General features: G+C 46.3%; 6 non-coding genes across 6 annotated transcripts; all 6 read left to right on the top strand.

Moving 5' to 3' along the window:
• The first annotated feature begins 903 nt into the window (after positions 1–903).
• LOC130311834 (U2 spliceosomal RNA) lies at positions 904–1,094 on the top strand. Its single transcript, XR_008860113.1, has one exon. It is a non-coding gene; the product is annotated as a U2 spliceosomal RNA (small nuclear RNA).
• Positions 1,095–3,191: 2,097 nt separating this feature from the next.
• On the top strand, positions 3,192–3,382 carry LOC130311854 (U2 spliceosomal RNA). Its single transcript, XR_008860130.1, has one exon. It is a non-coding gene; the product is annotated as a U2 spliceosomal RNA (small nuclear RNA).
• A 2,080-nt stretch (positions 3,383–5,462) lies between these two features.
• LOC130311842 (U2 spliceosomal RNA) lies at positions 5,463–5,653 on the top strand. Its single transcript, XR_008860120.1, has one exon. It is a non-coding gene; the product is annotated as a U2 spliceosomal RNA (small nuclear RNA).
• Positions 5,654–7,739: 2,086 nt separating this feature from the next.
• Positions 7,740–7,930, top strand: LOC130311833 (U2 spliceosomal RNA). Its single transcript, XR_008860112.1, has one exon. It is a non-coding gene; the product is annotated as a U2 spliceosomal RNA (small nuclear RNA).
• Positions 7,931–10,022: 2,092 nt separating this feature from the next.
• On the top strand, positions 10,023–10,213 carry LOC130311832 (U2 spliceosomal RNA). The gene has a single exon (XR_008860111.1). It is a non-coding gene; the product is annotated as a U2 spliceosomal RNA (small nuclear RNA).
• Positions 10,214–12,305: 2,092 nt separating this feature from the next.
• LOC130311831 (U2 spliceosomal RNA) lies at positions 12,306–12,496 on the top strand. Its single transcript, XR_008860110.1, has one exon. It is a non-coding gene; the product is annotated as a U2 spliceosomal RNA (small nuclear RNA).
• The last annotated feature ends 210 nt before the right edge of the window (positions 12,497–12,706 follow it).

The following is a 12,706-nucleotide window of genomic DNA, read 5'->3' as shown; positions in this document are numbered from 1 at the left end:
TATATATATATATATATATATATATATATACGCGCACACACACACATATATATAAACGTATTCTCCGTTGAGATATTGCAGCCGCTGCTGTGTCCAGGCCCAGGAGCCTTAGCACTGTGCTGTGATGTCACTCAATACCACTGACATCACTAGGTGTAAACAACATCTCTCCTTTGCTGTGTATGTGACTATGGAGCTGTTTGGTGATGTCGTCTATTATGGCCTTCATAGAAGCAACAGGAGATTGTTGCATCCATCTAGAACCCTCAGAACTACAGTGCTATGATGTCACTCACTTCCACAGGCCTTGCAGAGTGTAAACAACAACAACCCAGCTTTGTTGTGTATGTAACCATAGGGATTTGTGATGTCACCTAGAACCTTCACAGCAGCGACAGCTTTATGAGGAGCATCAGCACTGCTCTGCCTGAGCAGAACCATCACCGCCATAGGTTGTCAAATAACCCGGGTTTAACCCACACAGGTAAGTCCAATGGGGTGCAGGCATGTCCTCTATGCTTACAGCTTCCCGTGGGTGTTGGTTTGATACCGTTTGGGGACAGCCAAGGAGGCATCTGCAGGCAACAAAGGTAGGTGTGTGCTTGTGTGTGTGTTTCCTATCCAGATCCTAAGCCCAGTGTCACATGCAAGTAGGAGGAGTAAGAAGGGTTCCTGGCAAATCCGGGTTATGGATTGCATTTAAAAAGGCCCCGTGGGAGTGCAATGGGCCCCTGTCTTGCTGCTTAGCAATAATGGTATGGGTTTAGGTTCTGCTGTGTGTACTGGTGGTTGACTGCCCCCCAGCCCAGAGTGTGCATGGAAAATTGTCTGGCAGCCTCCCTGACAGCAAGCAGTGATAGTGCCCATGAAGGGCACCTTGTTGGGCCCGCCCCTTTCACGGTTATCGCTTCTCGGCCTTTTGGCTAAGATCAAGTGTAGTATCTGTTCTTATCAGTTTAATATCTGATACGTCCCCTATCTGGGGACCATATATTAAATGGATTTTTGAGAACGGGGGCCGATTTCGAAGCTTGCTTCCGTCGCCCTATGCATTGACCCGATATGGCAGTATCTTCGGGTACAGTGCACCACCCCCTTACAGGGTTAAAAAGAAAGATTCCTACTTTCATTGCTACCTGCTTGCTGGCTAGCCAGCTAGCCAGCCCTGTGGGCCTTGCTGCTGCTGCAGCCAAAAAACAAAAGGTGGTGCTGCTGCTGCTTCTGCTGCTTCTGCTTCTGCTTGTGTCTGGCCGCTGTTGGAGCGTCCAGGCACAGGACTTCTGCTGCTGCTGACTAAACGGCCTCCTTAATTGGATCATTTGAGTAGCCAGCACACCTGTGCAGGTAGGGCATGACATGATAGGCAGCTGCCTTGATAGCGGGTGGGTGCTGAATGTTCCTAATTGACAAAATAAGATTAATGCTTATGAAGAAATATAAAATCTCATCCCTTCCCCAATATCGCGCCACACCCCTACCCCTTAATTCCCTGGTTGAACTTGATGGACATATGTCTTTTTTCGACCGTACTAACTATGTAACTATGTAACATAACATGGGGGGGGGGGGGGGTCTCCTGGCTGTTCACACAGGTGTGTCATTGCTGTACATTGACCATGCATTGCTTCTGTGGTATTGCAAAGGCAAAGACAAATGCTTCCAGCCATCCATTGCACTAATGGATTGGTCATCAGCTGGCTGTCTATGTCCCGCATCAATATAGACCAAAGTACAGAGGGTTAGGCTATGCTATTGTGCACCTACCTGATGCATCAGAAGGTGCGAGGCCCTTGCTAAATTCTGTGCACAGACTTTGAGATCTATACTTTAGACTGTATCTAAACCTGCTCCAACATGGACTGACATTCTGGCCTACTTTCAGCCGATGCGACTTGTCTGTCGCTGAACAGTCGCTTTTTATGTATTCAGCACCTATGTATAATGTTGTAAAAATGCTCTAGAAGCTAAAGTCGCAGAAATGTCACACATATTTGGCCTGCAACTTTCTGTGCGACAAATTCAGACAGGAAAAATCAGTATAAATCCTTAGAAAATTATCCCCCAGTGTCTCCATCTGCTGGCGGTATTGAATAAGCATTGCTGCACTGATGGGGTATGCATTAGACGAAAAAAAAGAAGAAAAAGAAGAATAATACGCCCAGAAAAGAGGCGAAAAGGAGAAAAACGTAAAAAAACGTGAAAAAAAAGTAAGAGGAAGAGAAGGGAAAAAAAGGTGGAAATGGGTTTAAAAGTGATTTCGGCGGAGAAATATATATATATATATATATATATATATATATATATATATATATATATATACGCGCACACACACACATATATATAAACGTATTCTCCGTTGAGATATTGCAGCCGCTGCTGTGTCCAGGCCCAGGAGCCTTAGCACTGTGCTGTGATGTCACTCAATACCACTGACATCACTAGGTGTAAACAACATCTCTCCTTGCTGTGTATGTGACTATGGAGCTGTTTGGTGATGTCGTCTATTATGGCCTTCATAGAAGCAACAGGAGATTGTTGCATCCATCTAGAACCCTCAGAACTACAGTGCTATGATGTCACTCACTTCCACAGGCCTTGCAGAGTGTAAACAACAACAACCCAGCTTTGTTGTGTATGTAACCATAGGGATTTGTGATGTCACCTAGAACCTTCACAGCAGCGACAGCTTTATGAGGAGCATCAGCACTGCTCTGCCTGAGCAGAACCATCACCGCCATAGGTTGTCAAATAACCCGGGTTTAACCCACACAGGTAAGTCCAATGGGGTGCAGGCATGTCCTCTATGCTTACAGCTTCCCGTGGGTGTTGGTTTGATACCGTTTGGGGACAGCCAAGGAGGCATCTGCAGGCAACAAAGGTAGGTGTGTGCTTGTGTGTGTGTTTCCTATGCAGATCCTAAGCCCAGTGTCACATGCAAGTAGGAGGAGTAAGAAGGGTTCCTGGCAAATCCGGGTTATGGATTGCATTTAAAAAGGCCCCGTGGGAGTGCAATGGGCCCCTGTCTTGCTGCTTAGCAATAATGGTATGGGTTTAGGTTCTGCTGTGTGTACTGGTGGTTGACTGCCCCCCAGCCTAGAGTGTGCATGGAAAATTGTCTGGCAGCCTCCCTGACAGCAGGCAGTGATAGTGCCCATGAAGGGCACCTTGTTGGGCCCGCCCCTTTCACGGTTATCGCTTCTCGGCCTTTTGGCTAAGATCAAGTGTAGTATCTGTTCTTATCAGTTTAATATCTGATACGTCCCCTATCTGGGGACCATATATTAAATGGATTTTTGAGAACGGGGGCCGATTTCGAAGCTTGCTTCCATCGCCCTATGCATTGACCCGATATGGCAGTATCTTCGGGTACAGTGCACCACCCCCTTACAGGGTTAAAAAGAAAGATTCCTACTTTCATTGCTACCTGCTTGCTGGCTAGCCAGCCCTGTGGGCCTTGCTGCTGCTGCAGCCAAAAAACAAAAGGTGGTGCTGCTGCTGCTTCTGCTGCTTCTGCTTCTGCTTGTGTCTGGCCGCTGTTGGAGCATCCAGGCACAGGACTTCTGCTGCTGCTGACTAAATGGCCTCCTTAATTGGATCATTTGAGTAGCCAGCACACCTGTGCAGGTAGGGCATGACATGATAGGCAGCTGCCTTGATAGCGGGTGGGTGCTGAATGTTCCTAATTGACAAAATAAGATTAATGCTTATGAAGAAATATAAAATCTCATCCCTTCCCCAATATCGCGCCACACCCCTACCCCTTAATTCCCTGGTTGAACTTGATGGACATATGTCTTTTTTCGACCGTACTAACTATGTAACTATGTAACATAACATGGGGGGGGGGTCTCCTGGCTGTTCACACAGGTGTGTCATTGCTGTACATTGACCATGCATTGCTTCTGTGGTATTGCAAAGGCAAAGACAAATGCTTCCAGCCATCCATTGCACTAATGGATTGGTCATCAGCTGGCTGTCTATGTCCCGCATCAATATAGACCAAAGTACAGAGGGTTAGGCTATGCTATTGTGCACCTACCTGATGCATCAGAAGGTGCGAGGCCCTTGCTAAATTCTGTGCACAGACTTTGAGATCTATACTTTAGACTGTATCTAAACCTGCTCCAACATGGACTGACATTCTGGCCTACTTTCAGCCGATGCGACTTGTCTGTCGCTGAACAGTCGCTTTTTATGTATTCAGCACCTATGTATAATGTTGTAAAAATGCTCTAGAAGCTAAAGTCGCAGAAATGTCACACATATTTGGCCTGCAACTTTCTGTGCGACAAATTCAGACAGGAAAAATCAGTATAAATCCTTAGAAAATTATCCCCCAGTGTCTCCATCTGCTGGCGGTATTGAATAAGCATTGCTGCACTGATGGGGTATGCATTAGACGAAAAAAAAGAAGAAAAAGAAGAATAATACGCCCAGAAAAGAGGCGAAAAGGAGAAAAACGTAAAAAAACTTGAAAAAAAAGTAAGAGGAAGAGAAGGGAAAAAAAGGTGGAAATGGGTTTAAAAGTGATTTCGGCGGAGAAATATATATATATATATATATATATATATATATATATATATATATATACGCGCACACACACACATATATATAAACGTATTCTCCGTTGAGATATTGCAGCCGCTGCTGTGTCCAGGCCCAGGAGCCTTAGCACTGTGCTGTGATGTCACTCAATACCACTGACATCACTAGGTGTAAACAACATCTCTCCTTGCTGTGTATGTGACTATGGAGCTGTTTGGTGATGTCGTCTATTATGGCCTTCATAGAAGCAACAGGAGATTGTTGCATCCATCTAGAACCCTCAGAACTACAGTGCTATGATGTCACTCACTTCCACAGGCCTTGCAGAGTGTAAACAACAACAACCCAGCTTTGTTGTGTATGTAACCATAGGGATTTGTGATGTCACCTAGAACCTTCACAGCAGCGACAGCTTTATGAGGAGCATCAGCACTGCTCTGCCTGAGCAGAACCATCACCGCCATAGGTTGTCAAATAACCCGGGTTTAACCCACACAGGTAAGTCCAATGGGGTGCAGGCATGTCCTCTATGCTTACAGCTTCCCGTGGGTGTTGGTTTGATACCGTTTGGGGACAGCCAAGGAGGCATCTGCAGGCAACAAAGGTAGGTGTGTGCTTGTGTGTGTGTTTCCTATGCAGATCCTAAGCCCAGTGTCACATGCAAGTAGGAGGAGTAAGAAGGGTTCCTGGCAAATCCGGGTTATGGATTGCATTTAAAAAGGCCCCGTGGGAGTGCAATGGGCCCCTGTCTTGCTGCTTAGCAATAATGGTATGGGTTTAGGTTCTGCTGTGTGTACTGGTGGTTGACTGCCCCCCAGCCCAGAGTGTGCATGGAAAATTGTCTGGCAGCCTCCCTGACAGCAGGCAGTGATAGTGCCCATGAAGGGCACCTTGTTGGGCCCGCCCCTTTCACGGTTATCGCTTCTCGGCCTTTTGGCTAAGATCAAGTGTAGTATCTGTTCTTATCAGTTTAATATCTGATACGTCCCCTATCTGGGGACCATATATTAAATGGATTTTTGAGAACGGGGGCCGATTTCGAAGCTTGCTTCCATCGCCCTATGCATTGACCCGATATGGCAGTATCTTCGGGTACAGTGCACCACCCCCTTACAGGGTTAAAAAGAAAGATTCCTACTTTCATTGCTACCTGCTTGCTGGCTAGCCAGCCCTGTGGGCCTTGCTGCTGCTGCAGCCAAAAAACAAAAGGTGGTGCTGCTGCTGCTTCTGCTGCTTCTGCTTCTGCTTGTGTCTGGCCGCTGTTGGAGCATCCAGGCACAGGACTTCTGCTGCTGCTGACTAAATGGCCTCCTTAATTGGATCATTTGAGTAGCCAGCACACCTGTGCAGGTAGGGCATGACATGATAGGCAGCTGCCTTGATAGCGGGTGGGTGCTGAATGTTCCTAATTGACAAAATAAGATTAATGCTTATGAAGAAATATAAAATCTCATCCCTTCCCCAATATCGCGCCACACCCCTACCCCTTAATTCCCTGGTTGAACTTGATGGACATATGTCTTTTTTCGACCGTACTAACTATGTAACTATGTAACATAACATGGGGGGGGGAGGGGGGGGGTCTCCTGGCTGTTCACACAGGTGTGTCATTGCTGTACATTGACCATGCATTGCTTCTGTGGTATTGCAAAGGCAAAGACAAATGCTTCCAGCCATCCATTGCACTAATGGATTGGTCATCAGCTGGCTGTCTATGTCCCGCATCAATATAGACCAAAGTACAGAGGGTTAGGCTATGCTATTGTGCACCTACCTGATGCATCAGAAGGTGCGAGGCCCTTGCTAAATTCTGTGCACAGACTTTGAGATCTATACTTTAGACTGTATCTAAACCTGCTCCAACATGGACTGACATTCTGGCCTACTTTCAGCCGATGCGACTTGTCTGTCGCTGAACAGTCGCTTTTTATGTATTCAGCACCTATGTATAATGTTGTAAAAATGCTCTAGAAGCTAAAGTCGCAGAAATGTCACACATATTTGGCCTGCAACTTTCTGTGCGACAAATTCAGACAGGAAAAATCAGTATAAATCCTTAGAAAATTATCCCCCAGTGTCTCCATCTGCTGGCGGTATTGAATAAGCATTGCTGCACTGATGGGGTATGCATTAGACGAAAAAAAAGAAGAAAAAGAAGAATAATACGCCCAGAAAAGAGGCGAAAAGGAGAAAAACGTAAAAAAACGTGAAAAAAAAGTAAGAGGAAGAGAAGGGAAAAAAAGGTGGAAATGGGTTTAAAAGTGATTTCGGCGGAGAAATATATATATATATATATATATATATATATATATATATATATACGCGCACACACACACATATATATAAACGTATTCTCCGTTGAGATATTGCAGCCGCTGCTGTGTCCAGGCCCAGGAGCCTTAGCACTGTGCTGTGATGTCACTCAATACCACTGACATCACTAGGTGTAAACAACATCTCTCCTTTGCTGTGTATGTGACTATGGAGCTGTTTGGTGATGTCGTCTATTATGGCCTTCATAGAAGCAACAGGAGATTGTTGCATCCATCTAGAACCCTCAGAACTACAGTGCTATGATGTCACTCACTTCCACAGGCCTTGCAGAGTGTAAACAACAACAACCCAGCTTTGTTGTGTATGTAACCATAGGGATTTGTGATGTCACCTAGAACCTTCACAGCAGCGACAGCTTTATGAGGAGCATCAGCACTGCTCTGCCTGAGCAGAACCATCACCGCCATAGGTTGTCAAATAACCCGGGTTTAACCCACACAGGTAAGTCCAATGGGGTGCAGGCATGTCCTCTATGCTTACAGCTTCCCGTGGGTGTTGGTTTGATACCGTTTGGGGACAGCCAAGGAGGCATCTGCAGGCAACAAAGGTAGGTGTGTGCTTGTGTGTGTGTTTCCTATGCAGATCCTAAGCCCAGTGTCACATGCAAGTAGGAGGAGTAAGAAGGGTTCCTGGCAAATCCGGGTTATGGATTGCATTTAAAAAGGCCCCGTGGGAGTGCAATGGGCCCCTGTCTTGCTGCTTAGCAATAATGGTATGGGTTTAGGTTCTGCTGTGTGTACTGGTGGTTGACTGCCCCCCAGCCCAGAGTGTGCATGGAAAATTGTCTGGCAGCCTCCCTGACAGCAAGCAGTGATAGTGCCCATGAAGGGCACCTTGTTGGGCCCGCCCCTTTCACGGTTATCGCTTCTCGGCCTTTTGGCTAAGATCAAGTGTAGTATCTGTTCTTATCAGTTTAATATCTGATACGTCCCCTATCTGGGGACCATATATTAAATGGATTTTTGAGAACGGGGGCCGATTTCGAAGCTTGCTTCCGTCGCCCTATGCATTGACCCGATATGGCAGTATCTTCGGGTACAGTGCACCACCCCCTTACAGGGTTAAAAAGAAAGATTCATACTTTCATTGCTACCTGCTTGCTGGCTAGCCAGCTAGCCAGCCCTGTGGGCCTTGCTGCTGCTGCAGCCAAAAAACAAAAGGTGGTGCTGCTGCTGCTTCTGCTGCTTCTGCTTCTGCTTGTGTCTAGCCGCTGTTGGAGCGTCCAGGCACAGGACTTCTGCTGCTGCTGACTAAATGGCCTCCTTAATTGGATCATTTGAGTAGCCAGCACACCTGTGCAGGTAGGGCATGACATGATAGGCAGCTGCCTTGATAGCGGGTGGGTGCTGAATGTTCCTAATTGACAAAATAAGATTAATGCTTATGAAGAAATATAAAATCTCATCCCTTCCCCAATATCGCGCCACACCCCTACCCCTTAATTCCCTGGTTGAACTTGATGGACATATGTCTTTTTTCGACCGTACTAACTATGTAACTATGTAACATAACATGGGGGGGGGGGGGGGTCTCCTGGCTGTTCACACAGGTGTGTCATTGCTGTACATTGACCATGCATTGCTTCTGTGGTATTGCAAAGGCAAAGACAAATGCTTCCAGCCATCCATTGCACTAATGGATTGGTCATCAGCTGGCTGTCTATGTCCCGCATCAATATAGACCAAAGTACAGAGGGTTAGGCTATGCTATTGTGCACCTACCTGATGCATCAGAAGGTGCGAGGCCCTTGCTAAATTCTGTGCACAGACTTTGAGATCTATACTTTAGACTGTATCTAAACCTGCTCCAACATGGACTGACATTCTGGCCTACTTTCAGCCGATGCGACTTGTCTGTCGCTGAACAGTCGCTTTTTATGTATTCAGCACCTATGTATAATGTTGTAAAAATGCTCTAGAAGCTAAAGTCGCAGAAATGTCACACATATTTGGCCTGCAACTTTCTGTGCGACAAATTCAGACAGGAAAAATCAGTATAAATCCTTAGAAAATTATCCCCCAGTGTCTCCATCTGCTGGCGGTATTGAATAAGCATTGCTGCACTGATGGGGTATGCATTAGACGAAAAAAAAGAAGAAAAAGAAGAATAATACGCCCAGAAAAGAGGCGAAAAGGAGAAAAACGTAAAAAAACGTGAAAAAAAAGTAAGAGGAAGAGAAGGGAAAAAAAGGTGGAAATGGGTTTAAAAGTGATTTCGGCGGAGAAATATATATATATATATATATATATATATATATATATATATATATACGCGCACACACACACATATATATAAACGTATTCTCCGTTGAGATATTGCAGCCGCTGCTGTGTCCAGGCCCAGGAGCCTTAGCACTGTGCTGTGATGTCACTCAATACCACTGACATCACTAGGTGTAAACAACATCTCTCCTTTGCTGTGTATGTGACTATGGAGCTGTTTGGTGATGTCGTCTATTATGGCCTTCATAGAAGCAACAGGAGATTGTTGCATCCATCTAGAACCCTCAGAACTACAGTGCTATGATGTCACTCACTTCCACAGGCCTTGCAGAGTGTAAACAACAACAACCCAGCTTTGTTGTGTATGTAACCATAGGGATTTGTGATGTCACCTAGAACCTTCACAGCAGCGACAGCTTTATGAGGAGCATCAGCACTGCTCTGCCTGAGCAGAACCATCACCGCCATAGGTTGTCAAATAACCCGGGTTTAACCCACACAGGTAAGTCCAATGGGGTGCAGGCATGTCCTCTATGCTTACAGCTTCCCGTGGGTGTTGGTTTGATACCGTTTGGGGACAGCCAAGGAGGCATCTGCAGGCAACAAAGGTAGGTGTGTGCTTGTGTGTGTGTTTCCTATGCAGATCCTAAGCCCAGTGTCACATGCAAGTAGGAGGAGTAAGAAGGGTTCCTGGCAAATCCGGGTTATGGATTGCATTTAAAAAGGCCCCGTGGGAGTGCAATGGGCCCCTGTCTTGCTGCTTAGCAATAATGGTATGGGTTTAGGTTCTGCTGTGTGTACTGGTGGTTGACTGCCCCCCAGCCCAGAGTGTGCATGGAAAATTGTCTGGCAGCCTCCCTGACAGCAAGCAGTGATAGTGCCCATGAAGGGCACCTTGTTGGGCCCGCCCCTTTCACGGTTATCGCTTCTCGGCCTTTTGGCTAAGATCAAGTGTAGTATCTGTTCTTATCAGTTTAATATCTGATACGTCCCCTATCTGGGGACCATATATTAAATGGATTTTTGAGAACGGGGGCCGATTTCGAAGCTTGCTTCCGTCGCCCTATGCATTGACCCGATATGGCAGTATCTTCGGGTACAGTGCACCACCCCCTTACAGGGTTAAAAAGAAAGATTCCTACTTTCATTGCTACCTGCTTGCTGGCTAGCCAGCTAGCCAGCCCTGTGGGCCTTGCTGCTGCTGCAGCCAAAAAACAAAAGGTGGTGCTGCTGCTGCTTCTGCTGCTTCTGCTTCTGCTTGTGTCTGGCCGCTGTTGGAGCGTCCAGGCACAGGACTTCTGCTGCTGCTGACTAAATGGCCTCCTTAATTGGATCATTTGAGTAGCCAGCACACCTGTGCAGGTAGGGCATGACATGATAGGCAGCTGCCTTGATAGCGGGTGGGTGCTGAATGTTCCTAATTGACAAAATAAGATTAATGCTTATGAAGAAATATAAAATCTCATCCCTTCCCCAATATCGCGCCACACCCCTACCCCTTAATTCCCTGGTTGAACTTGATGGACATATGTCTTTTTTCGACCGTACTAACTATGTAACTATGTAACATAACATGGGGGGGGGGGGGGGTCTCCTGGCTGTTCACACAGGTGTGTCATTGCTGTACATTGACCATGCATTGCTTCTGTGGTATTGCAAAGGCAAAGACAAATGCTTCCAGCCATCCATTGCACTAATGGATTGGTCATCAGCTGGCTGTCTATGTCCCGCATCAATATAGACCAAAGTACAGAGGGTTAGGCTATGCTATTGTGCACCTACCTGATGCATCAGAAGGTGCGAGGCCCTTGCTAAATTCTGTGCACAGACTTTGAGATCTATACTTTAGACTGTATCTAAACCTGCTCCAACATGGACTGACATTCTGGCCTACTTTCAGCCGATGCGACTTGTCTGTCGCTGAACAGTCGCTTTTTATGTATTCAGCACCTATGTATAATGTTGTAAAAATGCTCTAGAAGCTAAAGTCGCAGAAATGTCACACATATTTGGCCTGCAACTTTCTGTGCGACAAATTCAGACAGGAAAAATCAGTATAAATCCTTAGAAAATTATCCCCCAGTGTCTCCATCTGCTGGCGGTATTGAATAAGCATTGCTGCACTGATGGGGTATGCATTAGACGAAAAAAAAGAAGAAAAAGAAGAATAATACGCCCAGAAAAGAGGCGAAAAGGAGAAAAATGTAAAAAAACGTGAAAAAAAAGTAAGAGGAAGAGAAGGGAAAAAAAGGTGGAAATGGGTTTAAAAGTGATTTCGGCGGAGAAATATATATATATATATATATATATATATATATATATATATATATACGCGCACACACACACATATATATAAACGTATTCTCCGTTGAGATATTGCAGCCGCTGCTGTGTCCAGGCCCAGGAGCCTTAGCACTGTGCTGTGATGTCACTCAATACCACTGACATCACTAGGTGTAAACAACATCTCTCCTTTGCTGTGTATGTGACTATGGAGCTGTTTGGTGATGTCGTCTATTATGGCCTTCATAGAAGCAACAGGAGATTGTTGCATCCATCTAGAACCCTCAGAACTACAGTGCTATGATGTCACTCACTTCCACAGGCCTTGCAGAGTGTAAACAACAACAACCCAGCTTTGTTGTGTATGTAACCATAGGGATTTGTGATGTCACCTAGAACCTTCACAGCAGCGACAGCTTTATGAGGAGCATCAGCACTGCTCTGCCTGAGCAGAACCATCACCGCCATAGGTTGTCAAATAACCCGGGTTTAACCCACACAGGTAAGTCCAATGGGGTGCAGGCATGTCCTCTATGCTTACAGCTTCCCGTGGGTGTTGGTTTGATACCGTTTGGGGACAGCCAAGGAGGCATCTGCAGGCAACAAAGGTAGGTGTGTGCTTGTGTGTGTGTTTCCTATGCAGATCCTAAGCCCAGTGTCACATGCAAGTAGGAGGAGTAAGAAGGGTTCCTGGCAAATCCGGGTTATGGATTGCATTTAAAAAGGCCCCGTGGGAGTGCAATGGGCCCCTGTCTTGCTGCTTAGCAATAATGGTATGGGTTTAGGTTCTGCTGTGTGTACTGGTGGTTGACTGCCCCCCAGCCCAGAGTGTGCATGGAAAATTGTCTGGCAGCCTCCCTGACAGCAAGCAGTGATAGTGCCCATGAAGGGCACCTTGTTGGGCCCGCCCCTTTCACGGTTATCGCTTCTCGGCCTTTTGGCTAAGATCAAGTGTAGTATCTGTTCTTATCAGTTTAATATCTGATACGTCCCCTATCTGGGGACCATATATTAAATGGATTTTTGAGAACGGGGGCCGATTTCGAAGCTTGCTTCCGTCGCCCTATGCATTGACCCGATATGGCAGTATCTTCGGGTACAGTGCACCACCCCCTTACAGGGTTAAAAAGAAAGATTCCTACTTTCATTGCTACCTGCTTGCTGGCTAGCCAGCTAGCCAGCCCTGTGGGCCTTGCTGCTGCTGCAGCCAAAAAACAAAAGGTGGTGCTGCTGCTGCTTCTGCTGCTTCTGCTTCTGCTTGTGTCTGGCCGCTGTTGGAGCGTCCAGGCACAGGACTTCTGCTGCTGCTGACTAAATGGCCT

Source organism: Hyla sarda, unplaced genomic scaffold (assembly GCF_029499605.1).
Source record: "Hyla sarda isolate aHylSar1 unplaced genomic scaffold, aHylSar1.hap1 scaffold_1680, whole genome shotgun sequence".
In the NCBI taxonomy this organism is placed as follows: domain Eukaryota; kingdom Metazoa; phylum Chordata; class Amphibia; order Anura; family Hylidae; genus Hyla; species Hyla sarda.
This window is presented reverse-complemented; position numbering and strand designations above follow the sequence as displayed.